Source organism: Bos mutus, chromosome 2 (assembly GCF_027580195.1).
Source record: "Bos mutus isolate GX-2022 chromosome 2, NWIPB_WYAK_1.1, whole genome shotgun sequence".
In the NCBI taxonomy this organism is placed as follows: Eukaryota; Metazoa; Chordata; class Mammalia; order Artiodactyla; family Bovidae; genus Bos; species Bos mutus.
The window spans coordinates 57,500,047-57,519,186 of record NC_091618.1 but is presented as its reverse complement, the minus strand read 5'-3'; positions in this window follow the sequence as shown (position 1 = coordinate 57,519,186).

Here is a 19,140-nt window from a genome sequence, read left to right as displayed (position 1 = left end):
TAGGATCTCCCTCCATCTCTGATGCTTCCATCTGTAAAAGTTCCATGCTCCTCTCACTCTGCCTTCCCTGCTGCTCCCCTGATCTCAGGCAGAAGAGGGCTACAACTACACCCAGAATTTGTCATACCTCCTCCAAGTGATGGAGATGCTCAGACTTAGGCAGAAGCCCTTTGGTACGAGGAGGGTTCCTCAGGGAAGGGGCTCTGGCCAGCTTAATTCAAGTGAGGTTTCACACCTGGCTCCGAGAGATAGAAGCTGATCCATGGGAACAACCCTATTGTCCTATAATTATCAGGTGACCTGGGGAAAGTGAGTGAATAATGAAATGTCTAGAGTAAGGAAATTTTGAAGTGGACCTATGCTGCCAAAGTAATGTAGTCCAAGGGCATATGAAGGAATTTTGAGCAATGTCACAGAGACTGGTCTTATCCATTCCCCTTCCTACACCAACAAAGACCTGTCTGTGATTCTGAAAGGAAGAGTGTTAAAAATAATCAGGCAATCGCTATGCAAAATATAAAATGTACATATGCAGAGTTAACACTAGCAGCATTCTTAGACTGTGACTCTGACCAGGTATATGCGTGTATGTATGTGCTCACATGCATGTGTATGTGGGTGTGAGGCAGCAGTAGACTGACACTTGTCAGAGTGACCATACTCAGAATAGTAGCAGCACAGTCTATAACCATGCCCCTTAGTAGGAAGTTGCTACAAGCCTTCATGGGTGACATCAATGAATATGACTGTTTAACAGGGAGGAAAGAAAAGTTTCAGGTGTCATAGGCAGTTGAGGGGACATATTTAGGAAAATACGAAACTAACTCTTAGTGACTTAAATAACTTGGGAGTCTTAGGAGAGTTGAAGTGGTGGCCCTGTCTGTTTTTCAGTAGCAGGATACATTAAGGTACAAAACGCTGGCACAGGTGACTTCAGATGAAGCTCAAAATCATCTTTCTCCTCTCTCCTCTCTGTTCAGCATTGGGCTGACACATCTCAGTCCTCTGGTCCTTCTTTACTTAATAAGCAACCATCATTGGAGACCCTAGCCTTTTGAATCTACTAATCTGCTATTGCTTCTCCTCCAAAGCTGAAAAGAGGTAATTTTTTTTCCCCTCTCAATGACATACCTCCCAGTATGAAATCAGGAGGCTACCTGGTGGGTATGGACTTTGAGCAATGGATTGTAATCCTGACTGATGGTAAGAACCAGAGGTTCTGAGCCTCCTCTCAAGTACTTTGATTACACTGTGCCAAGCAGGAAAATTCTAGTCTAGACCCATTTAAGTGAAATAGATTATTCCTTTGATCCTTGAATTCTCCAACTGCAAAGCAAGAATGCTTTTACTTTCTATATCCTCTCTAGGAAATACTTCTAGAAATCAAAGGGAAATTAGAGATGTGAAAATAATGGTACTATTGTACTTAGGAACTAACCAATTGAGTCTGTTTAGATAATCAGATTTCCCAAAGCCTTTGCAAACGGAATCACTTGCAAGTTTTCATAGAGACAAAGATCCTAAACCAAAACCCACTATTTTTAAGCAAGACTGATGAAGCTAAGATAAATAAGGAGATAGGCCAAGATGAAAATTTTGGATGAATCCAGCTCCTTATGGGCTTCTCAGACAGCACAGGTGGTAAGGAATCCACCTGCCAATGCAGGAGACACGGGTTCAGTCCCTGGGTCCAGAAGGTCCTCTGGAGGATGAAATGGCAACCCACTCCAGTATTCTTACCCGGAAAATCTCACAGACAGAGGAGCCTGACAGTGTACAGTCCATGGGGTCTCAAAGAGCCTGCAACAACTAACATGCGTGCACACATGCATGTCCAGCTCTCTATGGCTTCCCTGACCAAACTGCTGATTTAACACAAAGTACAGGGGATCTATAGAATGGAGAGAAGGAACTATCAGGTCTCTATTTGATTTAAGAAAGAGAAAAGCCCAGACTAAGTGTTTAACTGATTAAAGACTTCGAGGAGGTAGAGTTTTTTGAACCAGAAAAATAGGAAACTACTATAACTGATTGAAGCACTTTATACTAACAAGTAAATTTGCTATTAATAAAAATTCTCTTGAGAATTGAAAAGACTGGAGTCTGCAGTGAAGAATACATGCTTAGAAAGCAAAGGACAAAATGAATGAGGAGGCTGATGCTGTTTCATTTGTGTTTTTGTTTTTATTTGATGACTCTGAGAAACAGTAAGTGGCTGGATACATACACAGCTAATTTCAAGGTTGTATTTTTAATTAACTGCTTATTTAAGAATATGCAGGCCACTGACTCAATGGCATGAATTTGAGCAAATTCTTGGAGCTAGAGGAGGACATATGAACCTGCTGTGCTATAGTCCATGGGGTCACAAAGGGTCAGACACAACTGAGCAACTGAACAACAACAACAACATACAGGCCACTTCATAGAGGCCCAAAGTGGTCTTCTACAACTGACCATGCTTTAGGAGCAACTGAGAGTATTCTTACCTTCTAACATACTTATCTGGACACAGATGCTCAGTTCTAAACTATTTCTGGGAATTCCCTGGCAGTCCAGTGGTTAGAACTCCATGCTCTCACTGACAAGGACCCAGGTTCAGTCCCTGACTGGGAAACTAAGATCCCACAAACTGTGCAGCGTGACCAAAAATAAATAAAAAAATCAGGAAATGGAATTTATGTGAAGTACCAACATAAGCAATAGCAATTTTGGCACTTAAGAAAGAAATGGATCTATAGAAATGTGATGATTAACTCTACAATGAATTATAAAAAATAATGATAATAATAATATTCAGTGACATTTTGAGGACATGAACTCAGTAGCAATAAGTGTCACCATATTCAATCCCTTCCAAAAACATATAGGGTCTTCTGTCCATTTTTTGATCCAGTTTTTTTTCTTTTTTTTTGTTGAGCTACCTTAACTGCTTGTATATTTTGGAAATTAATCCCTTTTCAGGAAGACAAATATCATTTATATATGGATTCTAATAAAATAATACAGTTAAACTTATTTATAAAATATAAACAAACTCACCAACTTAGAAAGAAATTTATGGCTACTAAAGAGGAAATCTGAGGGTGAGGGATAAATTAGGATATTGGGATTAACATATATACACTACCATATATGAAATATATATACAGAAGAGACTGGAGGGCTACAGTCCAAGGGATCACAAAGAGTCAGAAACGACAACTGTCAAAGTTGTCTATCTAAAATCGACAACTATATAAAACAGACCTACTGTATAGCACAAGGGACTCTACTCAGTATTCTGTAAATACCTATATGAGAAAAGAATCTGAAAAAGAATGTATATATGTGTGTGTATATACATATATTTACACACACATAAAACTGATTCACTTAGCTATACATCCAAAACTAAGCATTGTACATCAACTATATTCCAATACAAAATATAATTAAAATTTTTTAAAAACCTATGAGATAGATAGCTAATTGTTTCTTTGCCCAAGATAAAGAAATTAAGATGCGAAAAATTAAGCCCAAGCTAAAATTACTAGAAAGTCACAGTGGGCTCATCTGACCCCCACAGCACCCATGGTTTCACTCACTTCCTCACATAGCCCAAACACACAGGGATTCTTGTGCATCCTGACCCAGGCCTGAATCCAGTTCTATTTAGGCTGCACTCTGTGTTTACCAACTTTCCACTGTGAGTCCACATGTTTGTCTTCAACAGTTACTATGGGTGACTTTCTTCTGACTCTAGAAATCCCCTTGCTGAGGTTAAGTGAATGTCAGCAAAGAACTTTGGTGAGAGGATGGCTGCAATTTGTTTTAATTTGTTTTGTTTTATGAAATCATTTATCATTCTGGTCCTTTGTACATGCCACACTACACTAAAGTTCAGAGAATAATAGGAAGATACTCTCATTTGCAAAACATTAGCATTCATCAGTGTGTTTCAAAATAACAAACTGAAGCATGACTTGTGATAAATAAGAATGAAAGAAAATGCCATATATGAAACTTCTTTGCAAATCATGGAATACAGACCAAGTGGATATGAGAGCCCCATTTTGAACCTTGTCATCTATGAGTTAGCAATGGAAGTTATCATTTTTGAAATCCATCAGTGAGGAAATATCTGGCTGGTACAAACAGCAGAGCTCACAAGAGTCAGCAAGTCAGCAGTTATTCTATTACATTCATTTATTCATGGATTCGTTTTTCAAATATCTTTGGGCAGATACTGGGCTTGTATTTAAGATCGAAAAATACATAAAACAAATATTTGACTTAAAAATCTCACAATGGAGTAAAAGTGACAGATATACACACAGTAACAATGCAGCCTCAGAAGCATTATTACAGAAATAAGTGTAAACACCAGGTCATCTAACAGGGAGCAGTAATATTGAAGGAGACGGATTCTTCACTCCTCATGAATTACTCTGCTATCACCCTTCTGTGGAAATCAAAACATTATATTGAAGACTCTGAAGTCATTTTTTAAAATTCTGAGGCTTATTGCAAATATCAGTGTGCCTCTTTGCCTTCCTGCTAGGTTGCACAAGAATGATGGCAAATGATAAGAAAATCACTGATGTTCCCTAGCTGATAGGGGGTTTCCTGCTTACTTTTTCAGTCCATATGCCACACTGGTCTGTGCTTTTTTTCCCCCTTAACTGTTTGGACAATTTACTTCTGTTAGGAAATCCAGGGAGAAACCGAGCGATAAACTGAGCATTTCTTAAACTACAGCCCCAAGCTGAGACTCTGTGGGGATGCTGTATCTATAGTCATAATGGATTTTGGAGGGGATTATGAACTGAGATGCTTAGGAGACATACACTTACCAGAAGCCCACAGGTGGTTGCATATCTGGGGAAGGAGAAGATGGGATCAGAAAATTTCAGGGCAGGAGCCATACTAGAGGAGCAGGACATTCTAAGTAAACCCAGTCTGTGAGCAGATCTACCTGCTTTAAAATCATGGTGCTGGGCTTCCCTGTTGGCTCAGTGGCAGAGAATCCACATGCCAGTTCAGGAGATATGGGTTTAACCCTAATCCAGGAAGATCCCACATGCTGTGAAACAACTAAGCTTGTGTGCAACAACTACTGAGCCTGTGGTCTAGAGCCTGGGATCCGCAACTATTAAGCCCACGTGCTGCAACTGCTGAAATCCACATGCCCTAGAACCTGTGTTCCACAACAAGAGAAGCCACTATAAAGAGAAGCCTATGCACTGCAACTAAAGAGTAGCCCCCGTTTGCTGCAACTACAGAAAAGCCCACACAGCAATAAAGACCCAGCACAGCCAAAAATGAATGAATGAATTAAATAGAAATAAATAAATAAAATATAAAATAAAATCCTGGTGCTGCCACTTGAATAATAAACTAATAGTAATAATAATAACAACAACAGTAATTATAATAGTAATAGCATAATGCCAATAATAGCAATAACTACTAATAATATGAATAACAGTAATAATAATAACCAAGACATATGAATAAATATAAAATTTAATATTATTATTATTACCACTACTGCTATCATCATCATTATTTTTAATACAGGATGAATAAAAAAGTAAATACATATTTATGTTTACATTTTTATTGGTATGTGTGTCTGTGTTTAAGCCAAGTCCTCTAACACCTTTTTTCTTAAACTGTTCCCTCCTTTAGTCATGTGTAGGTGCATCCTTCTCTCTTAGCTGTTGGAATGTATATCTATTCTGAAAGACACTTGCTGACAACAATGGCTAAAGAAGAAAAAAAAGTGTTGTAATTCTCTAATGGCATGAGATGGAATCGAGTCAAGACCTTTCATGTCAGCACTAGAGAAGGGCAGGAAAAGGATTCAGCACTGAGAGTATTCGAGTATTGACTCTTCTTTCAATCAGTCCCTCATCCATGGGCAGCTTCTCTACCAACTGTTCCATATACACTTGCCTTTTGACAAAGTTGGGGAATTCAACTGGCAAAATAAAAGGAAGGGCTACATTCTACTCTTTATCTTAGCTCCGTCATTTCTCAGTAACTCTAGAGCTTTGCCGATATAGCATAGATGAGCAAGTCCATAACTACAGTTGTTATCCAAAAAATATAATGGGCTATTCTTGTGATATGCTATTCATTGATTTGGGGATGGAAATATGCAGTCTCTGAGCCAAGAATGCATTGGTGCTTCTGTTTTCCTGTTCCACAGGAGCTGTCTCCAAACATGTATATCTTAATAAACTTAGAATGTAGATTATTTAGTGCTTTTTATCTTCAGATATAGCCCTTAAGTACAGTTCTGAGACAAGAAAAAAATCTCTTCTGAAATCCTACTACTTTTTTAATATACTGTTAACCTTCTCTTAGAAACTTAATCCCCTTGACATTTCTGAGACTAACTTTCAGAAGGTGTGTGACCTCCAGCTATACTTGGTCCATATATGATTTATACTTGGTGGTAAGATATGGGCTATATAGAAAAATGTTTATGAAGCAGTGAAATTCATTTCCATTATTGTCAAAAAGAGTTTGATATACCTTTTTACTCATTCATTTGCTTCACATATTCTTGTTATTTTTTTTTTTTAATATTGGAGGATAGTTGATTTACAATGTTGTGTTTGTTTTAGATATACAGCAAAGTGATTCAGTTATACACGTACATCGTTTTTTAGATTCTTTCCCCATGTAGGTTATTACAGAGTATGGAGCAGATTTCCCTATGCTACTCATTCAGTATATCCCATTTGGCTTTCTATTTTATACACAGTAGTGTGTGTATGTTAATTCCAACATCCCTTCTACATAAACGTTTGAAGTCCTGCCATGCACCAGACATCAGATCTAAGCAGGTGTAAGAAGTTACTACTATCATTTGGGAGACAGATAATTTGAGAGTCAAGAGACCACAGAGGAGAGATAGATCTACTAATCCTGGAGAGAAGGAACCAGAGAAAGCTTCCTTCCCAGAATCTGGAAACATCAAGCTTAAAAGATAGAGCAGAAAGGAGTTTAAAGATAAAGCTTGCATGACATAAATGTTTTGGAGTTTTGAAAAAGAATCAAAACTCAGTGGGGATAAAGAAAATAGGAGTGGCAGCTATCCACGTAAGACAGCACAGCATTGAAAGAGTCAATGAAGGAGAAAGCATCAAGAACCAGAAGAAAGGTTAATAGCATCGAGTGCCAAAAAAAGACAAGGAGGATGAGAAGTGATCCTGGGGATGGGGAATACATTTAAAAAGCTACATGTGATCTTTGAAGGGACAGTTACTAGTAAAGGTAGAAGGAGAAAGCTAAATTGCAGCAGGTAAAAAATAACAAGTAGCCAGAGAGGAAGCAAAACCCTCTTTCTAGTTTCTGTTTCCTTCTTCTGTTGAAGTGTAGTTGATTTACAATGTTGTGTTAATTTCTGCTATACAGCAAAGTGATTCAGTTACATGTATATACACATTCTTGCTTTAATATTCTTTTCCATTAAGGCTTATCATGGGATATTGAATATAATTCTCTGTACTATTCAGTAAGACAGCTGTTTTTTAAAATTTATTTATTTTAATTGGAGGCTAATTACTTTACAATATTGTAGTGGTTATGTATACATAACAGCTGTTATGTATAGAAATCAAGCAGTTTTTAAAGTTCCTGTAAGGAGTTTGGCAGGACAAGAAGGAAAGGGGTAGTAATGGTAATAACGCTTTTTTATCTCAAACACTAAGGAGACAGGATATGTTTAAAAACAGAAATGGAGGGGCAAGTGGTGATAAAGAGATAAAAGTAGAATTGAAGAAATGAGGTCCTAGATGGACAGGAAGGTGTGAGGTTCAATGTAAGCAGTCATGTCAAAAAGTAGTGATTCAAACTACCAAAAGGAAACAAATTCATGTTCTATTCCTTGTATTGAAAATTAGAATTGATTGACATAATTCTTTGTCTTCTCAAAATACACCCTCAGTGCTACCCTGCCACTGAAGATATTGACTTCCAGAAAAGAAATTCTTTCTTATTTTTATTCATTTATAATAGTTCTCAATTAAAATGTGAGTGATTAATAAGGATCAATAAGCCCCAAAAAGCAACGGGTCTAAGGTCAGAGATAAAGAGTGGCAATAAAACATTGATTTATGTCCAAGTTTTCCACAATACTGCTGTTTATTCTGGCTCAGAATTTCCAGTTCGAATATGGGTGGGGAGAGGTAAGTGTTCACATAGGCACCAAGTGAAAAATGGGGAAATAATTATCTGAAAATATTTTTCTCTTTTCAAAAAGTTATTACTGAGCTTTCAGAAGTTTCACTTCATAGAGCTTAATAAAAGGAAACATGAATGAAAAATAGATCCAAGGTAGTCTCGCCCATAGAAAAATTTGTGGGGAGAAAGAAAACAAGAATAAAGTGTTTCTACCGGTAATGACAGATCAGAGATATCTTTGCACTGGCCCCTCAACTCCATAATGTATTCTGTTGTTTTGAGGCAAGAAGCATGAGATAAGACAAAAGCGTAATTACTTCTTGACCCATTCTTCCTAGTTTTCCATTTTCATGAGATGCCACAATTCATTATTTGCCTTGATATATACAGAAGGATGGGGACGCTTCGTTGATATTCATTTATTCAGCAATCTGTAATCTATATTTAATGGAGTACCAGACTGTGGCATAATAAACCGTTTAGAAAGATAGCTGCTGCACACAGGGGTTATTGCTTGCATAACCTGTACTTATTTTTCATTACAAAACTAAAAGAGCAAAACATAATTCATACCAGCAAATGAAGTTAACACTCAATGGCTTGAGAAATGATAGTATGAGCTTGTACTATGTCAGGCACTGAGTAGCTGTAAAATAAAGAAAGGAGTCCCCCCAATATTGCTAAATAAAAAGCCATTTTTTAGTGCACTGTGAAATATGGACGCCAAAGAAAAGGATGAGATTCCAGTTCATCAGATACTAAGTAATTGGCCTGCCTTGAGGTTAGGGGAGTTATTTCCCCATCAGAGGCAGCCTCTATATGGGAGCCTGTCATGTGCTCAAAGTCTGTTAGAATCTTCCTGCTAACTAAGAGCTTAGGACATTTCGTCATGAACTCACGTACTGAATATGCACCAGGTGTGGAAGCTAAAGTCACCAGGAGTCTGTGATGTAAGTCTCTGTTGGCCTTGAAGCACCAGCTTCATCAAATGCCAATGTCATGACTTACAAATGCTGCCTTGTGGAGCAGGGCAAGTCTGCCATAATCTTTTATGAGTTTGTAGCAAAATTAAAATTACAAGAGCAACATTATAAGTTTTTCAGAGAGTTAAATGTATTCAATGTAAAAAAAACTTTAAATTATTCTGAAATTGTGTTTTTCCAGGCTGGTTCTAAGTCATTGTTTCTATTATGAAATAATAATGAATAGGTGGTAAGGGTGATTGTCTTTTTTATGTTATGATACCAGGAATCAAAATTGGTCCCCTAATGTCAGTTCTCAAGAAATCCAAAATTCTTGGAATCATGCTTTTAGATTTCTCATTCTCAAAAGGTGATATAGGTTATCCTGTATGTAGAAACCATCTGAGTATTCATAGAAATTGCTTCAAGTTATACTTTATTTAGCCTATGCTCAACTCCACTGATGGGTGTCATTTTTTCTACCTTCTGTTCCCAATGTTTCTCCATTTATAAAAATTTGGCTGATAGGAAAATATTTACACATTTTATGACCCCTCATTTTCACCACACATGAGTAATTTAGTTTGACATAGTGTATCAATAAAGTGTATTATTATACCACCTATTATAGTTTTTGGACGGTAGGAAAAATAGCAGCAAATAAATCACTGGTTTTATTTCCATAATAGCATTTCTTTCTTATCTTGTGGCTCAGAAAGTAGAAGTACATGTTTGACTGAGGCATGGGTTATGCCACTATCAGACATCTGCAACAATGGAAATAACCACAGCTACAGATGAACAAAGACCACCAATAGTGCTCAAAAAGATTTCAGACACATTTATTTATTTTCAACCCATTTTTATTTGTTCTTATATGTAATCACAACCCTTCATGCCACTGTTTGAGTATGAAGGATAATTTGTATTAGTTCTGAAGGTAAATGGAACAATGCTACAAGTTGTACAATGACTTTTACAAAGAAGATCACAGTAAAAACCAGTATAAAGATGGTTGGATGAGGATACACAGATCACAGAGTCTGGTTTATGGCAGGCCAACTCAACAAAGGACACAGTCTGTAAATTAAACACAAAGATCACAAAGGAGGAATTAGTACATGGTCAAACTGTGCTGAGGTACTTGGGTCTCAATGTAGCTGTGCTGTCAAAAATGGATGTCTTATTTTTATCCTTATTATGATTGGCTGACCATACACAACTTCCATATTTTGTGTCAAGTTCTTGTAGGGATATAGTGATTTGTGTGAGACAAGAGTAGGATTAAGAAGCATCTAGCAATATCTCCAGATTAGGAGTCTAGAATATGAGATACCCTGCTGTATGTGCTTTGAACATTGAGCAGCTCAACTCATAACTCTTTGAACATGCCAGGTCACCCTGTAACTAAAAACCATCATCATCACCATCACAAACACTATAATCATGCTCACCATCATCATACCATCATACCATGTTACCAGGATGGTAACATACCATCATCAACTCCTTACGACTGTCATCATGATTGCAATTAAAACGTTTTGAGTTTTCATTATGCAGCAACCATCTTGCTATATGTCTTACAACTATGATTTCATCATCACAAAACCTTATAAGCTATTTGCTATTATTTTTTCCACAATACAAAGACAGAAAGAGACCAAGAAAAAGAAAGTTTAAATGGCATGCCCAAGGATGGAGAGAATAATAGAGCTGATATTGGAATTCAGATTTCTCTGACCCTAAAGTCTATCCTATTGTTCTCTACTTTATTCCCTTGGTCATTAAAGTTCCCTTCAATTTGTGGAAAGAGCACTGGTATAAATGGCTGTGGTCAAACTAAATTTCCTTTCACTTCTGTTGGAAATACATAATAATAGGTGAGTATATGTAACATGCCTGGATAAGGAAATAGCAACCTCTTGCCTAGAAAATCCTATGGACAGAGGAGCCTGGTGGGCTGCATCCAGGGGATCACAAAGAGTTGGACACAACTGAGCATCTGAGCATTCATATATTACAAAAAATAACCCTAAATATGGTTACTCAACTCTAGTTTCCCTTCTCAAAGGGCCATTATTCTCATCAGAATACTCCACTTTGGTTCTATTCATATATCTCTTAACTCCTCCTTCAAAAGAAGCATTGAATAGATTAAATTCCTTGTAGTTTCTTCTGGAAAAGTGTCTTTTGATAGGCTTCAGTATCAATAATATTTTGAAAAATCAATAAATATTTGTTGATTACCTGATAAATTCTGTGGCTGAAAGAAACATTAGGTCCAGTTTACTGTAGCAAGTTGAATGTCAGAGAGGCTAAGTAACTTACCTTAATTTATAAAATGGATGGTAGGAGCATCCACCATTAGAGGGGCTGGTATGGACTTGGCACCAGCCCCTCTAAAATCTTCTGCCTATAGTATTACCAGCAAAGTGAAATATGTTATTCACTAGAGATCTTCACTATGGGCAATCTGTAGAAAGTAGATGGTTTCTTTTGGTTATATCTGATACCATAAATAAACTAAGTCCTTGCTGTACCATGCATGAGGAGGAGGGCAAACAGAACAACCCCCTTTCCAAAATAAAGACAAAAACTAAATAAACATACATAAAAAAACTTCTGGATGTCAGCCTTGTCCATACAAAATCTCTGGATTTTGTCCCTTTGCCTTGGTCTTCAGGGTTAATGCTTCATCCCCTTCCTGATTCGCATTAGAAATTGTATAATCTCTCAAAAACACAAGCAAGCCCAAGCACAATTTTTTGTTATTCTGATCCACTTTTTATCACCCTTCTGGTTTCAAAAGTTTCACTTGAGCAATTTCTGGTTTTGAAAATGGATAGAAGTAGAATGGATAACACATTTGCCATCCATTCTCTTAGTGAATTAGTGATCAAATGTCACCCATAAATAGGATGGTTAATGATTTTCTTTGAGCTGAAACAAAAGTTGATCACTGGAAAATGCAAACAATGTTCTTTTACTCTTTGCTTTGAATGTGATACAGGGTTTACTGAGAACTCTATTTAAAATTCAGCAACACAGTTATCACAAACACTGCACAAAGTGAATCTTCAAGTCTAGACAATGAAAAATTCAGAAAGTAATGACTAAATCAATAGTATCTATAACCTGGGAGGGAGGGACTGCCTTATCTCCAGCATTGATAGTTATTTGTAATATACAGAGGTTTACTTAATGTTCAGATATAAATGAGAACACAGGCAATCATCAACTGAATTGATTTAGAAATAGCATAATGAAGAACAGAGAAAACATACTTAATTCTTTACTGGGGTAAAGGCAATTCATGCAACTTTAGTTATATAGTTAGAGACAGGACTTAGAAAGTAGTATAAATAGGAGATGGTTAATGGTAGCCAAGCCCTACGGAGTTGGACTACAGAAAGTGCGTTCTTTTTGTTCAAAATCAAGGTTGGAACTTATTGGGGTGGGTGGGGCTGCAGTTGTGAACGTCTGTCTATAAATGTGAAAACCTGGGAGGGTGGAAGGAGGAAGAGGAAAGAAATATGGTTGGTGAACAGGCTTGATGCTTATCTCTTGGGGGCAGGGCAAGTAAATTGACAACTTATAACATTTTTCCATATATGTATGGTTAATTAGCATTTATTGAATGATGATATGGAGGTCTAGCCTATGGTTTTTGAAAAAGAAATTAAGAAAATATGAAATAAATATCTGGAATGAATAAAGGATACCAAACATTTGTTACTATTATGGAGAAATCATCTATTTCTCTCAAGAGAATGAAGACACAATGCATATTTTACACTGCCATCTCTTCAACCTAGTGTAAGAGTTCTCTGGATTACAGAATGCCTAATTAAAAACCTCAGACATAGAACAAATAACTACAAATATGGAAGGGAGAGAGGTCTTCCCATTGCCAGTCCGTCCCATCAAGAAGCTTGCACAATCATCCTACCCTCATTCAGAAGAGGACAGAGAGAAGAAGCAAGAAGAACTACAATACCACAGCTGCCAGAAGGAAAACCATACCCACAGAAAGTTAATCAAAATGAAAATGCAGAGATTTATGTCCCAGATGAAGGAACAAGATAAAATGCCAGAAAAACAATGAAATGAAGTGAAAATAGACAACATTCCAGAAAAAGAGTTCAGAATAATGATAGTGAAGATGATCCTGGATCTTGGGGGAATGGAGAAGATGCAAATAATGTTTACCAAATACTGAGAAGAACTACAGAACACACAGAGATGAGAAATATACTCAAAGGAATCAATAGCAGAATAATTGAGGTAGAAGAATTAATAACTGATTAGAAGACAGAATGGTGGAAATCACGGCTGCAAAACAACATAGGAAAAAGAATAAAAAGAAATTAAGACAACCTAAGAGACCTTAGATTGATTATATTCTTTGCAGCCAAAAAAGGAGAAGCTCTATACAGTCAGCAAAAACAAGACTAGGAGCTGACTGTGGCTTATATCATGAACTCCTTATTGCCAAATTCAGACTTAAATTGAAGAAAGTGGAGAAAACCACTAGACCATTCAGATATGACCTAAGTCAAATCCCTTATGATTATGCAGTGGAAGAGAGAAATAGATTTACGGGACTAGATCTGATAGACTGTCTGATGAACTATGGACAGAGGTTCCTGACATTGTACAGGAGACAAGGATCAAGACCATCCCCTAAATAAAGAAATGCAAAAAGGCAAAATGGTTGTTTGAAGAGGCCTTACAAATATCTGTGAAAAGAAGAGAAGTGAAAAGAAAAGGTGAAAAGAAAAGGTATAAGAATCTGAATGCAGAGTTCCAAAGACTAGGAAGGAGAGATAAGAATGCCTTCCTCAGTGATCAAGCAAAGCAATAGAGGAAAACAATTTAATGGGAAAGAATAGAGATCTCTTCAAGAAAATTAGATATACAAAGAAAACGTTTCATGCAAAGATGGACCTTTGTTTCATGCAATAAAGGACAGAAATGATATGGACCAAAATTGTCTTACAATTCATATGGAAATGCAAGGGACGCAAAAGCCAAAACAATATTGAAAAAGAACAAAGTTGTAGAATTAACACTTCCCTATTTTTTCCACAACATCAGATGTTTCAGACCACAGTCCACCATCAATAAATTTCTTCTTCACTAAATATAATTATTCCTTGACTAAAAACGGTTGTATGTTTTTAAAATGAATTTAATGGCATATGCATTATATCTCAGTAAAGATGTTTTTTTAAAACATCAAAAAAAAAAAAAAAAAAAAAGAAATGATATGGACCAAACAGAGGCAGAAAATATTAAGAAGAGGTGGCAAGAATACACAGACAAACTGTACAACAAAGATCTTCATGACCCAAATAATCACGATGCTGTGATCACTCAGCTAGAGCCAGGCATCTTGGAATGTGAAGTCAGTGGGCCTTAGGAGGCATCACTATGAACAAAGCTAGTGAAGGTGATGGAATTCCAGTTGAGCTATTTCAAACCCTAAAAGATGATGCTGTGAAAGTGCTGCACTCAATATGCCAGCAAGTTGCAAAACTCAGCAGTGGCCACAGGACTGGAAAAGGTCAGTTTCATTTCAATCTCTAAGAAAGGCAATGCCAAAGAATGCTCAAACTACCACAGAATTGCACTCATCTCACACGCTAGTAAAGTAATGCTCAAAATTCTCTAAGCCAGGCTTCGGCAATACGTGTACTGTGAACTTCCAGATATTCAAGCTGGTTGTAGAAAAGGCAGAGGAACCAGAGATCAAATTGCCAACATCCGATGGATCATCGAAAAAGCAAGAGAGTTCCAGAAAAATATCTACTTCTGCTTTATTGACCATGCCAAAGCCTTTTACTGTATGGATCAAAATAAACTGTGGAAAATTTTGAAAGAGATGGGAATACCAGAACACCTGACCTGCCTCTTAAGAAACCTGTGTGCAGGTCAGGAAGCAACAGTTAGAACTGGACATGGAACAACAGACTGGTTCCAAATAGGAAAAGGAGTACGTCAAGGCTGTATATTGTCATCCTGCTTATTTAACTTATATGCAGAGTACATCATGAGAAACGCTGGGCTGGAAGAAGCACAGCTGGAATTAAGATTGCTGGGAGAAATATCAATAACCTCAGATGTTCAGATGACACCACCCTTATGGCAGAAAGCAAAGAACTAAAGAGCCTCTTGATGAAGGTGAAAGAGGAGAGTGAAAAAGTTGGCTTAAAGCTCAACGTTCAGAAAACTAAGATCATGGCATCCAGTCCCATCACTTCATGGGAAATAGATGGGGAAATAGTGGAAACAGTGGCTGACTTTATTTTTTGGGCTCCAAAATCACTGCAGATGGTGATTGCAGCCATGAAATTGAAAGACACTCACTCCTTGGAAGGAAAGTTATGACGAAACTAGACATCATATTAAAAAGCAGAGACATTACTTTGTTAACAAAGGTCCATCTAATCAAGGCTATGGTTTTTCCAGTAGTCATCCATGGATGTGAGAGTTGGACTATAAAGAAAGCTGTGCACTGGAGAATTGATGCTTTTGAACTGTTGGGTTGGAGAAGACTCCTGAGAGTCCTTTGGACAGTATGGAGATCCAACCAGTCCATCTTAAAGGAAATCAGTCCTGAATATTCATTCGAAGGCCTGATACTGAAGCTGAAACTCCAATACTTTGGCCACCTGATGTGAAGAGCTGACTCATTTGAAAAGCTCCTGATGCTGGTAAAGATTTAGGGCAGGAGGAGAAGGGGATGACAGAAGATGAGATGGTTGCATGGCATCACTGACTCAATGGACATGAGTTTGAGTAAACTCTGGGAGTTGGTGATGGACAGGGAGGCCTGGTATTCTGCGGTTCATGAAGTCGGAAAGAGTCAGACATGACTGCGTGACTGAACTGAACTGAACTGAAGAGACCTCAGGGACAATATTAAATGCACCAACACTTGCATTTTAGGGTCCCACAAAGAAAGTAGAAATAGAAACGACCTGAGAAATATTTAAAGAGACATAGCTGAAAAATTCCCTAGCATGGGAAAGGTAATAATCAACCAAGTCCAGGGAGCACAGAAAGTCCCAGACACAATAAACCCAAGGATCAACACACAGAGACACATAATAATCAAACTGACAAAAATTAAAGACAATGCTACAATATTAAAAGCAACAAGGGGAAAATGACAGATAACATAAGGGAAGTCCCATAATGTTATGAGCTGATTTCTCAACAGAAATTCTAAAGCTAAAAAACAATGGCACAATGATTTAACTTGATCAAAAGGAAGAAACTACAACCAAAAATTCTCTAACCAGTAGAACTTTCATTTAGATTTGATGGAGAAATCAGAAACTTGACCGACAAGTGAAAGTTAAGAGAATTCAGTACCACCAAATCAGCTTTACAACAAATGCTAAAGGGACTTCTCTAGGGAGGAAACACAAGAGAAGAAAAAGATCTACAAAAAATACACCCAAAATAATTAAGAAAATTGTAATATGATCATACATATCAATAATTATCTTAAATATAAATAAATTAAATACACAAAGCAAAGGACATAGACTGGCTGGGTGGATAAGTTCAGTTCAGTTCAGTCACTCAATCGTGTCCTACTCTGTAACCCCATGGACTGCAGCATGCCAGGCCTCCCTGTCCATCACCAACTCCCAGAGTTTACTCAAACTCATGTGGTATATTGATATACCCCATCAATAAATTGAAGAATAATAATATACAATCATCTCAATAGATGCTGAAAAACCTTTTGACAAAAGTCAGCACCCATTTATATGAAAGTTCTCAGAAAGTGGGCATGGAAGGAACATACTTCAACATAATAAAGGCCATAAATGACAACTCTACAGCTAACATCATACTCATTGGTGAAAAGCTGAATGTATTTCCTCTAAGATCAGGAAAAAGGCGAGGATGTCCCTTCTCACCTCTGTTATTCAACACAGTTTTGGAAGTCCTAGCAACAGCAATCAAAGCAGAAAAAGAAGTAAAGTGAATCTAAATTGGAAAATAAGTTAAACTGTCACTGTTTATAGATGACATGATACTCTACAAAGATCCTAAATATGCTACAGAAAACTACAACTCATCAATGAATTTGGTAAAGTTGCAGGTTACAAAATTAATACACAGAAATCTGTTGCATTTTTATACACTAACCAACAAAGGTCAGAAAGAAAAATTCAATAAACATCTCCATTTACCATTGCATCAAAAAGAATGAAATACCTAAGAATAAGCCTATCTAAGGAGACAAAAGACCTGTACTCTGAAAAGTATGACACTGAACAAAAAAATTGAAGAAGATATAAAGAGATGAAAAGAAATACCATGTTCAAGGATTGGAAGAATCAGTGTTTAAAAAATGACCATACTTCCCAAGGCAATCTACAAGTTTAATGCAACCTATATTAAATTACTATCAAATTACCAATGGATTTTACAAGGAAGTAGAACAAAAAATGTTAAAATTTGTATGGAGACACACAAGACCCTGAATAGCCAAAGAAACCTTGAGAAAGAAAAATGCAGCTGTAAGAACCAGGATCTTTGACTTCAGACTATACTACAAAGCTACAGTCATCAAAAGAGCATGGTACTGATGCAAAAATAGAAATATAGTTCAAAGGAATAGGATAGAAAACCCAGAAATAAACCCACACACCCATGGTCAATCAATCCATGGCAAAGGAGGCAAGACTGAGCAATGTTGGAAAAAAAGTCTCTTCAACAAATAGTGCCTGTAAAATGGTACAGTTATATGTAAAAATATGAAATTAGATCATTCTTTAAAACCACACATCAAAATAAGTCCACGATAGTTTAAAGACCTGAATGAGGGACAAGACACTATAAAACTCCTAGAGGGAAACATTGGCAGAACACTTTCTGACAGCAGCATATTTTTTTTTTTTGGCTACATCTCCCAGACAATGAAAATAAACTAATGAGACCTACTTAAACTCAAAAGCTTTTTCACAGCAAAAGAAATAATGTAACAGCAAGACAACCCACAGATTGAGAGACAATATTTGTAAATGATAAGACCAACAAGGAATAAGTCTCCAAAATTTACAAACAGCCCATAAAGCTTAACAGTATCAATGGAAGCAACATAATCTACAATGAGATTTCTCTCCACACCAACCAGAATGGTTGTCCTGAAAAAATCCACAAACAATAAATACTGGAGAGAGTGAGGAGAGGAGGGATCCCTCCTACAGTGTTGATGGGAATTTAAAGTGGTACAGCCACTATGAAGAACAGTATGGAGGCTCCTTCAGTTGAGTTCAGTTGCTCAGTCATGTCTGACTATTTGCAACCTGATGGACTACAGCACTCCAGGTCTCCCTGTCCATCACCAACTCCCAGAGTTTACTCAAACTCATGTCTATTGAGTCGGTGATATGATCCAACCAACTCATCCTCTGTCGTCCCCTTCTCCTCCTGCCCACAATCTTTCCAAGCACCAGGGTCTTTTCAAATGAGTCAGCTCCTCACATCAGGTGGCCAAAATATTGGAGTTTCAGCTTCAACATCAGTCCTCTCAATGAACACCCAGGACTAATCTCCTTTCGGATGGGCTGGTTGGATGTCCTTGCAGTCCAAGGGACTCTCAAGAGTCTTCTCCAACACCATAGTTCAAAAGCATCAATTCTTCTGCACTCAGCTTTCTTTATAGTCTAATTCTCACATCCATGGATGACTACTGGAAAAACCATAGCCTTGATTAGATGGACCTTTGTTGGCAAAGTAACATCTCTGCTTTTTAATATGCTGTCTAGATTTGTCATAACTTCTCTTCCAGGGAGTAAGCATCTTTTAATTTCATGGCTGCAACCACCATCTACAGTGATTTGGGAGCCCAAAAAAAAAAAAGTCTGTCACGGTTTTCATTGTTTCTCCATTTGCCACGAAGTGATGGGACCAGATGCCATGATCTTCATTTTCTGAATGTTGAGCTTTAGGCCAACTTTTTCACTCTCCA